This window comes from Tyto alba, unplaced genomic scaffold (assembly GCF_018691265.1).
Source record: "Tyto alba isolate M040663 unplaced genomic scaffold, T.alba_DEE_v4.0 Super-Scaffold_42, whole genome shotgun sequence".
In the NCBI taxonomy this organism is placed as follows: Eukaryota; Metazoa; Chordata; class Aves; order Strigiformes; family Tytonidae; genus Tyto; species Tyto alba.
Window position 1 is genome coordinate 38,514,417 of NW_024881318.1, and position 9,255 is coordinate 38,523,671.

At 39.3% G+C, this 9,255-nt stretch overlaps 1 protein-coding gene across 3 annotated transcripts in view; it reads right to left on the bottom strand.

Moving 5' to 3' along the window:
- Positions 1 to 8,708, bottom strand: part of FREM1 (FRAS1 related extracellular matrix 1) — a 74,968-nt gene extending 66,260 nt beyond the window's left edge. For 2 of the 3 annotated variants that reach the window (XM_033004217.1, XM_033004220.1), the window contains exon 1: positions 8,406 to 8,483. The gene's annotated coding sequence lies outside the window, so the exon portion shown is untranslated. Of the gene's footprint in view, positions 1 to 8,405; positions 8,484 to 8,666 lie in introns of those variants that run through there. The other variant, XM_033004219.1, reaches the window with a different exon arrangement.
- Positions 8,709 to 9,255: the final 547 nt, after the last annotated feature.

The window sequence follows — 9,255 nt, forward strand, 5'->3', positions numbered from 1 at the left end:
TTCTCCCCTCTGTGTGAAAAAGGCCATTGCTTCACCAAAGCCATGTGTGTGCTACACGATACTTATGCCGATCCACAGCGACAGTACGTTGCTCTCCGGCAGCTCTACTACTGCTGGTAGTGCTGCTGACATATTCTGTGGGTGCTTTGTATACTTCCTTGGAGTCTCCTTTCTTCTCTGCCCTTAATTCCACATTCATCCTTGCTATTCCTTGCCATGTCACCTGTGTGCCCAGAATGAACAAATGACTGAGGCGCTACTTAATTACACATGCACCATAATATTTCATATGTATTTGGCAGCTTAATGAAATAATGGTGTTCATGAACAACACTTTAGGAGAATCAGTAATTTTAAACTAAGCTGTTTTGTCATTGATTTTCTAAGGGTCTGTCTATATGGTAGAATACCTGAACCAGCTCCAGGTGTGCTGCGTGCCTACAAGCTCACAGAAAGTTACTAGCTTCAGTCCCAGAAGTAAAATAGCCATGCCAATTAAGTGATACATCATGTATTAGTTGTTATCCCTTGGTGGGGATGAAGCACATGATTTATGAGGAGAGACCAAGACAGTTGGGCTTGCTCAGCCTGAGGAAGAGAGGGCTTATTGATGGTTTTAGACATCTAACAGAAGAGTGCAGAGAGAATGGAGGTGCACAGTGAAGGGACAAGATGCAACCCACAAAATTTGCAGCAAGGGAAATTCACATTAGCTATTAAAAAAAAAAAAAAAAAAAAAAGCCACAGTAAGCATGATCTGTGGAATGGGTTTCTCAGAGGGACTGTGGAGTCTCCATCCTCAGAGGTATTTAAAAAACAACTAATCAAGACCTGAACAGCCTGATGTAACTTTGAAGCTGGACTTGCCGTAAAAGCTGTCTGTGCTGAGAGCAAGAGGTGAGAGCAGTTACCTGCAGAGGTCTTTTACACCCTAAACTGTGTGATGACTCTAAACTGCAAAGACAGAGATGCCTGGCTCCCAGCACCCAAGTTACCTGGGTGCACCTGGTGTATTTCTGCAAAACACTGTATTGTACCATGCAAACTGTCTGGTCATTCCCATGAGATCCAACATAAAACCATACTGGTATAAAAAATGTGGTGACAAAGAAAAATACCTCCTTTCCCATTAGAGGTAGACTGTCCAAGCTGACCTGGAGATTTGGGAGCCTGGAAAAGGAGTCCCAAAGACGTGTCTGAGGCATTGTGCAAGGGATGCTCAGCAAAGGGAACTCCGAGGAACTCCTCAACTGCTGGCAGACCCCTGCCCTGCTCTGCAGATGAGCCCAAGAGAGAAGGCAAAGGGAGAAGGGGCCTCTGAAGTGTCAGTGGATGTGACTCTCTAGAGTTAACAGAGAGACAGACCAGACTGGGGACAGTGTAGGGGAGGGTTACTGAGAACTTAAGATGTGGTTTGTTAAAAATGTCCTCCAAGTGCCAGAAGAACTATTTTTCCCTCAGGGCTGCTGGTGCACATGTGAGAAATGTTGCAATGGCTAATTAGAAACATTAGCATTCTCACCAAGGACAACTGGTTTTCAAGATCCCTTTTTTTTTTAAAAAAAAAAAAAAAGAGGAAAGAAACACCACAAAAAAGGAACTCAAAGACTTCTGTAGAGTTATCATCATCACAACATAACTGACAAAACTTCCTAGTCTGTCAAGTGTTCATTGGCTTCAGGAATCTGGAGAACTGCATTAGGTCCCTAAGAGCATCCATGAGTTATTGAAAGCTGGAAGTCCTTCCACAGCAGACTCTGGGGAAAATGTATATCTGTGCAGATACACATAGAAAGTCCAGGTTGTCCATCTCTAGATTCATGTCATGTAGATCTCCTATTTTAAATAACTTTGAAATTTATTTTGTGATTACAACTTCTGCATCAATGAAATTTACTTCATAGAGTGCAAATATTAATACATTGGTGGGAGAGTTTCCAGCACCTCTTCTTTATTTAGAAGTTAAAAAGGTACACATTCCAGAGCCTGATTCTGAAGACGGCTAATGTGATGTAAATGAAGACTAATCCCAGTGATTAGCTAGATATCTACCAGTGCAAAACAACTGAAAGTAAGATTCAGAAACAGCACCAAAAATTCTCAGTTGTAATACCTAAAACCTGACCAAAAAATCTCTAATCACTAGTGACCTTGAGCCAAGTCTCAATGACACCCAAAATATTCAGTAGGATTTGGATGAGACCTTATGAGTCTCCCTCTGTGTGACAAAATCTCTGGTTGCCTGGGAGATTTCACTGAACAATAGGGTCCAAAATTGCCCTCTTCTTTTCCAAAGCTTGAAGGGGATTATGAATGATGATTGTTGTGGGCTGGGAGTTGGACTGATTTGTTTTAATGAACAGCAGAAAAAGTTTACAAGAAGCAGAAAGAACAAAGGATTCTTTTTTTTTTTTTTTTTAGAGGATGGGATTAAAGAAAACAAATAGCAGCCTTCCACGATTTCTAGGAAACAAGATGAGTATTATTACCGCAATTAAAACTTAGCCCAGGGCAATGAAAGGATGCTGAGCTATTAAATTAAGGTGTTGTCATTTCAGAATGTGCAATTAACACATGCGCCCCTTGGACTGTTTGCTATTTAATGTTTTTATTCCATGCAAACAAGGATTACAGGTCACATAGAACCCAAATATTCAGCAAGGTATTCGCTGAGTTAAGGAATGGTAGATAACAGTTCCCTTCTTTTTTTCCTTTCTCAGTTTTGGTCTGTGAACAGAAGTCCTATGCACTTTTTTGACCAATCCTGTACGCTTTTTAGCAAAGTAAGGAAGCAAGTGTTTCATTGCATGGTCAATTAATAGACCTTTTCTCATCAGGGAAGACATCTCTAGGACATAAAGCACATCACATATATCCAGGTTATTAATATTTTTTCCCTTGTTTCTTTGTTATATTAAAACAGAATACTGTAAGGTAGAAAAACACCGGTTTTCTTCATTCTACCCTCTTCCACATTACAGATATTTTAACAGTGATTAGCAGATTCAGATTGAGAGCTAGTACAGTTTCAATTTATAGAGATTATTTCTGACTTCAACAGTCATCCTCAGAATGATATTGTCACCGTCATACATTAAGTTACAATTCACCCAAGTTTAGGATATTAGGTAGTGGAAACTGAGTGCAGAAGTGTTGCCACGTGTTGGCGGGCCAATATAAGACTGAAAACATACTTGACATTGCATAAAGGCAGACAGATAGCAGAGGAGAAAAATATGACTATAATACCATAAACATTATTGCACTGTAATGCAAAGTATTGCAGCTTAATGCAAGGCTGAAAACTGAATTGTTCTTTTCCACAGTGCTCCTCTGTAGCCCTTTTAATTTCCACTTCTTATGAGAACCCTTTCTACATCAACCAGAAGTTGTAAGGCCAGAGGAGTTTCTGTCTAAGAAGCAATGCTCCTCTCTTTCCTATTGAACAGTTAAGCTGTAGGGGAACAAGTGGGGGTGAGGGGGCTAAGACAATGACAGACATGAAAAGAAGGGGAAAGAGAAAAACTGAGAGGAAGACTTTCATTCAATCAAGAGCAAGGATACTTAACATCTTGGCCTTCAACCATTATACAGCATACTTTCAAAAGGCAGAGCAGGTCTGAGGCCCAGACTAACAAAAGGAGCTATTGATTCTAGCTGGCCCTTAAAGACCATCTTGAAGACAATGCATTGTTCCCTTTTAAGTGTTAAATAGATCTGCTTATATTGTTAGAAGTACTTTAAATTTTGAGATAGAGATCAAGATAGCATTGTTAGCAGATGCCTATTGTGTTGAAGACAACCATAAAAGCAAATCAAGTCTTGGCCCTTGTTTTAATAAAGATAAGAGGCTAACAGCTAAACTGCATTTTCTGAGCAGGTAAATATTTTCTCCTTAAAAGACCAATGAAAACATCTGTCTCCTACTCTTGTAAGCCCAGAAAACTATCTCACATAACAAGAGTTGAGAAGATAAAGATGAAGTGATTTTTTTTTTTCTCACTTAGTTGCCCTTTGTGTGTTTTTAAGTTCATTACACAAATGAGAACTGCTACTTTCTGACTACCCATTCTCCACCAGACATGAACACTGAGTTGGAACAAAGTGCAATGCAGAAGTTACTCTGAAAAATAAATAATTATGTCTTTTTGACAGTTGTCTGAGGAAGTCAATAAAACACTTCAGCTTCTGGTGAGGTTCTTCCACTGATGTTATCCATAAATTACTAGCCTGCACATGACCCTCATGCTCCTGGGTCTCAGTACTCTCTGATTTCCCATTTTCCCTTTGGGATTATAAAGCTATAGGTGATAGCTATTTACAGAGAAGGTCAGGCCAGCCTAGGAGAAACAGACTGAACCAGCCTTTTTACCATTTCCAGAACCAATTAACTTTTCAGAAGGTTTGAATATTTACACTTAAAATTTTCTTTTGACTATTCAAATGCGGTGAAAGGTGGGGGTTTTGGCAGTCAAAGGGAGTGGGCTATTCTCAGTGTAAATGTTAACACAGACCACTATATTTTTTTGGTGTCATCACTTTGTAGTTTAATGTCATGCTGATACTCTCCTAAAAGCATGGCACAATTACAAAGATTAGGAGCTTATTGAATTTATTTTCTCCTTTTCCCGTACAAGAAGGGAGAGGGGGATCCTGGCAATTCCCAGTTATGGGAGAGAGGGATATAAACTAGGGGAACACTAGTGAAAACAGTAAAGTAAAAGGACTAAACTGGCCATCCTTTTTATTTCATGTATAATCATACACACTGCAGGGAGGGAATAAGACCTACTCTTCTGAAGAGAACAGTCTATAACAACATGTGGGTAGTGGAATGGCTTACTCTAATCCACCTAGAGGATGACTGAAAAGTAAAAATGAAAACTACCCCCAATAATGGAAATTGTGGATGCGTGAAGGGAGTGTAGTGCATAGGGGAAATCTCCCAAGACCTTTGACTTTGAAAAGACATTTTGCTTTAGTGAGTAAATTGATAGAAAAGAAACTAATGAAACTCAGTAAACAGCCTAGGATTAATCAATGACCATCATGCTTGTGTTACAAAGACAAAATCATTAGCTTCACCTTGATTCATAACTTTGATGGGTGAGGACAGAAATTACAACATTGCACTCAACACCTAACAAGAAACACAAGGCTTCCAGTTCTGTAGTCCCACCCTTTTCCATGACCTTTGCAAGCTATCGTCAGATCTTATGCATGAGGTGCTAGGTGCGCTTGACTTCTGACGGAGCAGCTCTACCAGAGAGTAAACACATCTCTGACCCACAAGCGTGAGGGTGTCAAAACCCATAGAAAAGGAGCACGAAAAGCCTTCTGTGAGCAGTTGTCCAGTGATGACATTGTTTCATTACACCATGAACTGCAAGGTCTCATGCTTATGCAAAACAATCATCAGGCAGTGGTGGTGAAATGCAATACCACTGACACACTGACATATTGCACCTCTCTATAGCATTACACATCTGCTCATGTACTCAGTGAGTTGTATGTGACAACACCCAACCCTGCTCTAATTGGAAGTACAGAGCAATGAAACAGCAGTGGACTTCTATCTCCAGCATCCTCCCTCTTACAGGTAGTAACCTCCCTGAAGTGCAGCATGTCGTTTTGGACTTTTTAGAATAATTTTTTTATAAACTACTATTGGTTGGCTGCTTAACTGTGTGTAGGGGAGAAAGCTGACCTTTGAGCTGATGAGCCCCTGAAGGTAATGGCAAAGGTGTTGAATTTTTGAGAAGGAAGACTTTACAGACTCTTCTTCAGAAAAACAAGCTGACAGAAGGGCGTCCTGCATCTCACAGTGCTAAACAAAAGAAGACTTGCAATCTGCTGCACATGCTACAAACAGAGCAGCAGATTTGAATGATTAAATTGTAACAGCTGGCAGATGGTATGGTTTACACTTTCCTGCAAACACACTGCCTTGGTTCATCTCCGTGCCTTAGATGCTCATTTGAGTTTTTTACCGGGATTACTGCTATATTCTGGGAGCAAAAGATGTGCCTCCAAAGAGCAAATCCTTCCTGTTTATATATCTATCTAAGGGAAAGAGGATAGATTTAGCCCAGATACAAATTTAGATTTCCAAAGTTATGTGAGGGGACTCAAGTGGGAGTTTGATGTTCCCTACATACAAATCAAAAATTATGTGAAATGTGTAAGTTACTGAGGTGTGGCATGATTGCTTTCAAATTATGTTTGATAAACAAGGAATATGTACTAAATTAAATAGTTACATGCCATCAAAATTAATCTAGATCCACTAAAAATTCCCCTGAAACCATAGTTCCTCTTTTGTTAACAATTTTCATTGATAAAGGTATATCCTTATCCATTCAGGATGTCTCCACAGTGCAGCTACAACCTGTCAGATCATGTAGTTGCATAATGGGTTCAGACAACATTTATCAAAAAATCAAACACAATCCAGCTACAGTTTATCTTCACAGCCAGCTATTAAAGTTCTTTGAAATACTGTTTCAGGCTTCACAATGATAGCAACTAGAGATGGAAATAACGTATTTCATTAGGGAGTGTTTAACAACTTCCCAAATGTAGTCTATTCAGGATTTTTTACCCAACTGCACAAAAGGCAGCTGATTCATCCTGAGGATCTCGTGTTGCAAGCTGTGAAAGCATCAAGTTGTGCACAGACACCTTAGCTACGGTAATTATAGCCCACACAGCCATTAGCATGGGAGAAATTAATCTGCATCCACAACTGACTGCCACAGAATCTCAAAAAATGACAGAAGTGAAGTTAAAGTATTGATGAATAGTATGCTCAGTCTCCCTTTATGCTCAATAGGTTACAGCCAAGCAGATTGCACTTTTAATGTATCATTATTTAGACTAGCATGTGCTATTTCACCGTGATGTTTTTACTACACATACTGTCCATGCCATCTAAATCCAATCTTAGATTGATGAAGTCAGCGATCATTTCTTTTCCCCATGAATAAATTAATTCCCGTTGTACTGTAAATAATATTATCATAGACATGTATTACCAAGACCACTTGTACTGTAACTAATGTTGTCATAGACTAATATGATGAAGACTACTTCAAGGACTGCATAAAATTAATATAATGAATGAATATGTATGAAGTTCTTTCATTTAAAAAAAATCAAGTCATTGTCCAGGGACTTGTTTAATCATTTGGCCTCATACTTGCCTAATTCTTCTCAGAACAGGGATCTATGCTGGAAAAAATGTTCAAAACCTAAAAGTGCCCAGATCCAAACCACCTCATTCCCTAGGTCAAAATTATTTCCACGCAGTCATGTTGGAGTCAAAATAAACCCTAGGGAACAATCATGAAGAAAATGCTGGCAAGCCCTCAGCAGTAACACCCGAGTAAGAGAAAAGAGATGAGGCAACTTCTACAGATGGGTGTGCTCTTTTATTGTGAAAGCAACTGGTGATTTACAGTGCCAATGCCTCCCACAGACAGCTTGGACACATGTCAACTACAGAGGTGCATACTGCCTAAGGTAATGTGCAGTCCTGAGTTAGCTGAGATGATGAACTAGTAGAATTCTCTAACTAGCAAAAATGTAACTTGCAAAATTCCCTTTTAATAACCGTTTCAAGAAACTGTAATTATCTACAAGATTTGTTGAAGTGTCTCAGCACAAAACAGAATTGACAGCAACTAATCTCTAAAAGGTGATGTTTTGAAGTTTGGTTCCAGATAAATGCATAGAAATCAGCAGGAAATGTATAAAATGTTCAAGCATGTATATGTGTGTTCAGAAATATATGTAAACATTTACACATACATATGACCAATGAACATCTGTCTGATTCAGATGAATGAAATCAGCTGTCTGAATGTACACGAAAACATGAAAACTCTCACAGATCCCTACTGCAAAATAAAAGTCTACAATTGTAAAACATGCATTTAAAAAACAAGTTCTCCCAGATAAATAAAATGTATCCTTTAGAAAGACTTACTAATACTGAAAGTTTTCATTATGTTGTACTTTTTATCAAATTTCTTTCGGTGTGTCTTACTAAAAAGGCAATTTTAATAAAAGAAATCTTCGTTTATGCTTCCAAGCTTTTATAAAAGATAAAACCACAAAACTTTATTAGAGCCAGCACTGTTGAGAAATCAGTTTGAATATTAGCCAAGTTGCTTGGAATCCTTAACTTCCAAGTTAACTTCTACTAAACTACTGGCAAGAAGCAGTGCCTGTTTTCCTCCAAAGTTAGAACTGAGCTTTCATCCATCCTGAGCACAGAAATTACTGTCCGACTGCTTTGCTGTAACATTCAGCAGTAAACTGAACGGTGCAAGCTGTTAAACACTATTACAACCACAAACACAACAGCGTTCAGCGTGTACAACAAACTTGAAGCAGATACTTACAGGTAGCAGTGTTTCTCCAGGAGGCTGATCATACTAGAATAAAAGGAATAATGAATGTCACTGACCCAGTAATCTCTGGTTTAAAAGACTGGCAGAGAAAGAAATCCAATGGGTGGGTGACAGAGAGAAAGACAGAGGCGGAGGGGGGGGGGGGGGGGGGGAGGGGGGGGGTGGCGGGCGGCGAGAGAGAGAGAGAAAGAGAGAGAGAGAGAGATGAAATTCCAGTCTTTCTGGTCAGCTTGGCTGTAGTTTTCTCCGTACCAAAAATCCACAATAAACACTCTTTTCTTGCAAGACTGCTCCTCACCGCAGAGTCCCACTGTACAAAGACTTTCAGGCTCACTGTGATAAGGGCATTCTGAGATGCCTTGGAGTGTTTACACTCAGAAATGCTTCTCTGGCAGCCAGCCCCAGATCGTCCTTTCCCCTTCTGCTAGTTAAATCTGTTGGGACTAAAATCTGAGCTCCTATTAATAAGGTTTGCTCATTTTTTGTCCCCACTTCTGCTAGTTTACTTCCTTCAACACACGCTCGCTCATTTATGTATTAAAGATTCATAGACAAAGTGGTGACTGAACATCTTGTCAGATCAACCAGTTTTCCACCACAAGAAGGGAAAAAGAGTATTGAAATACAGACATGAATAATTTCCTCCATGAGATAACAGCAAAGCAGGATTCATCTTATTTCAAAGTGGTTGATGATATTAATAAGAAGTGAATTATCAGTTTAATAGTAATGCATATTGCCTGCTTATAAATGTGATACTTTTTACAAGCTGAAATGTTGAGTCAACTGCTGCTCAAAATCCTGATGCATGTTGAAGTATTAAGTATTCAAACTAGCACAT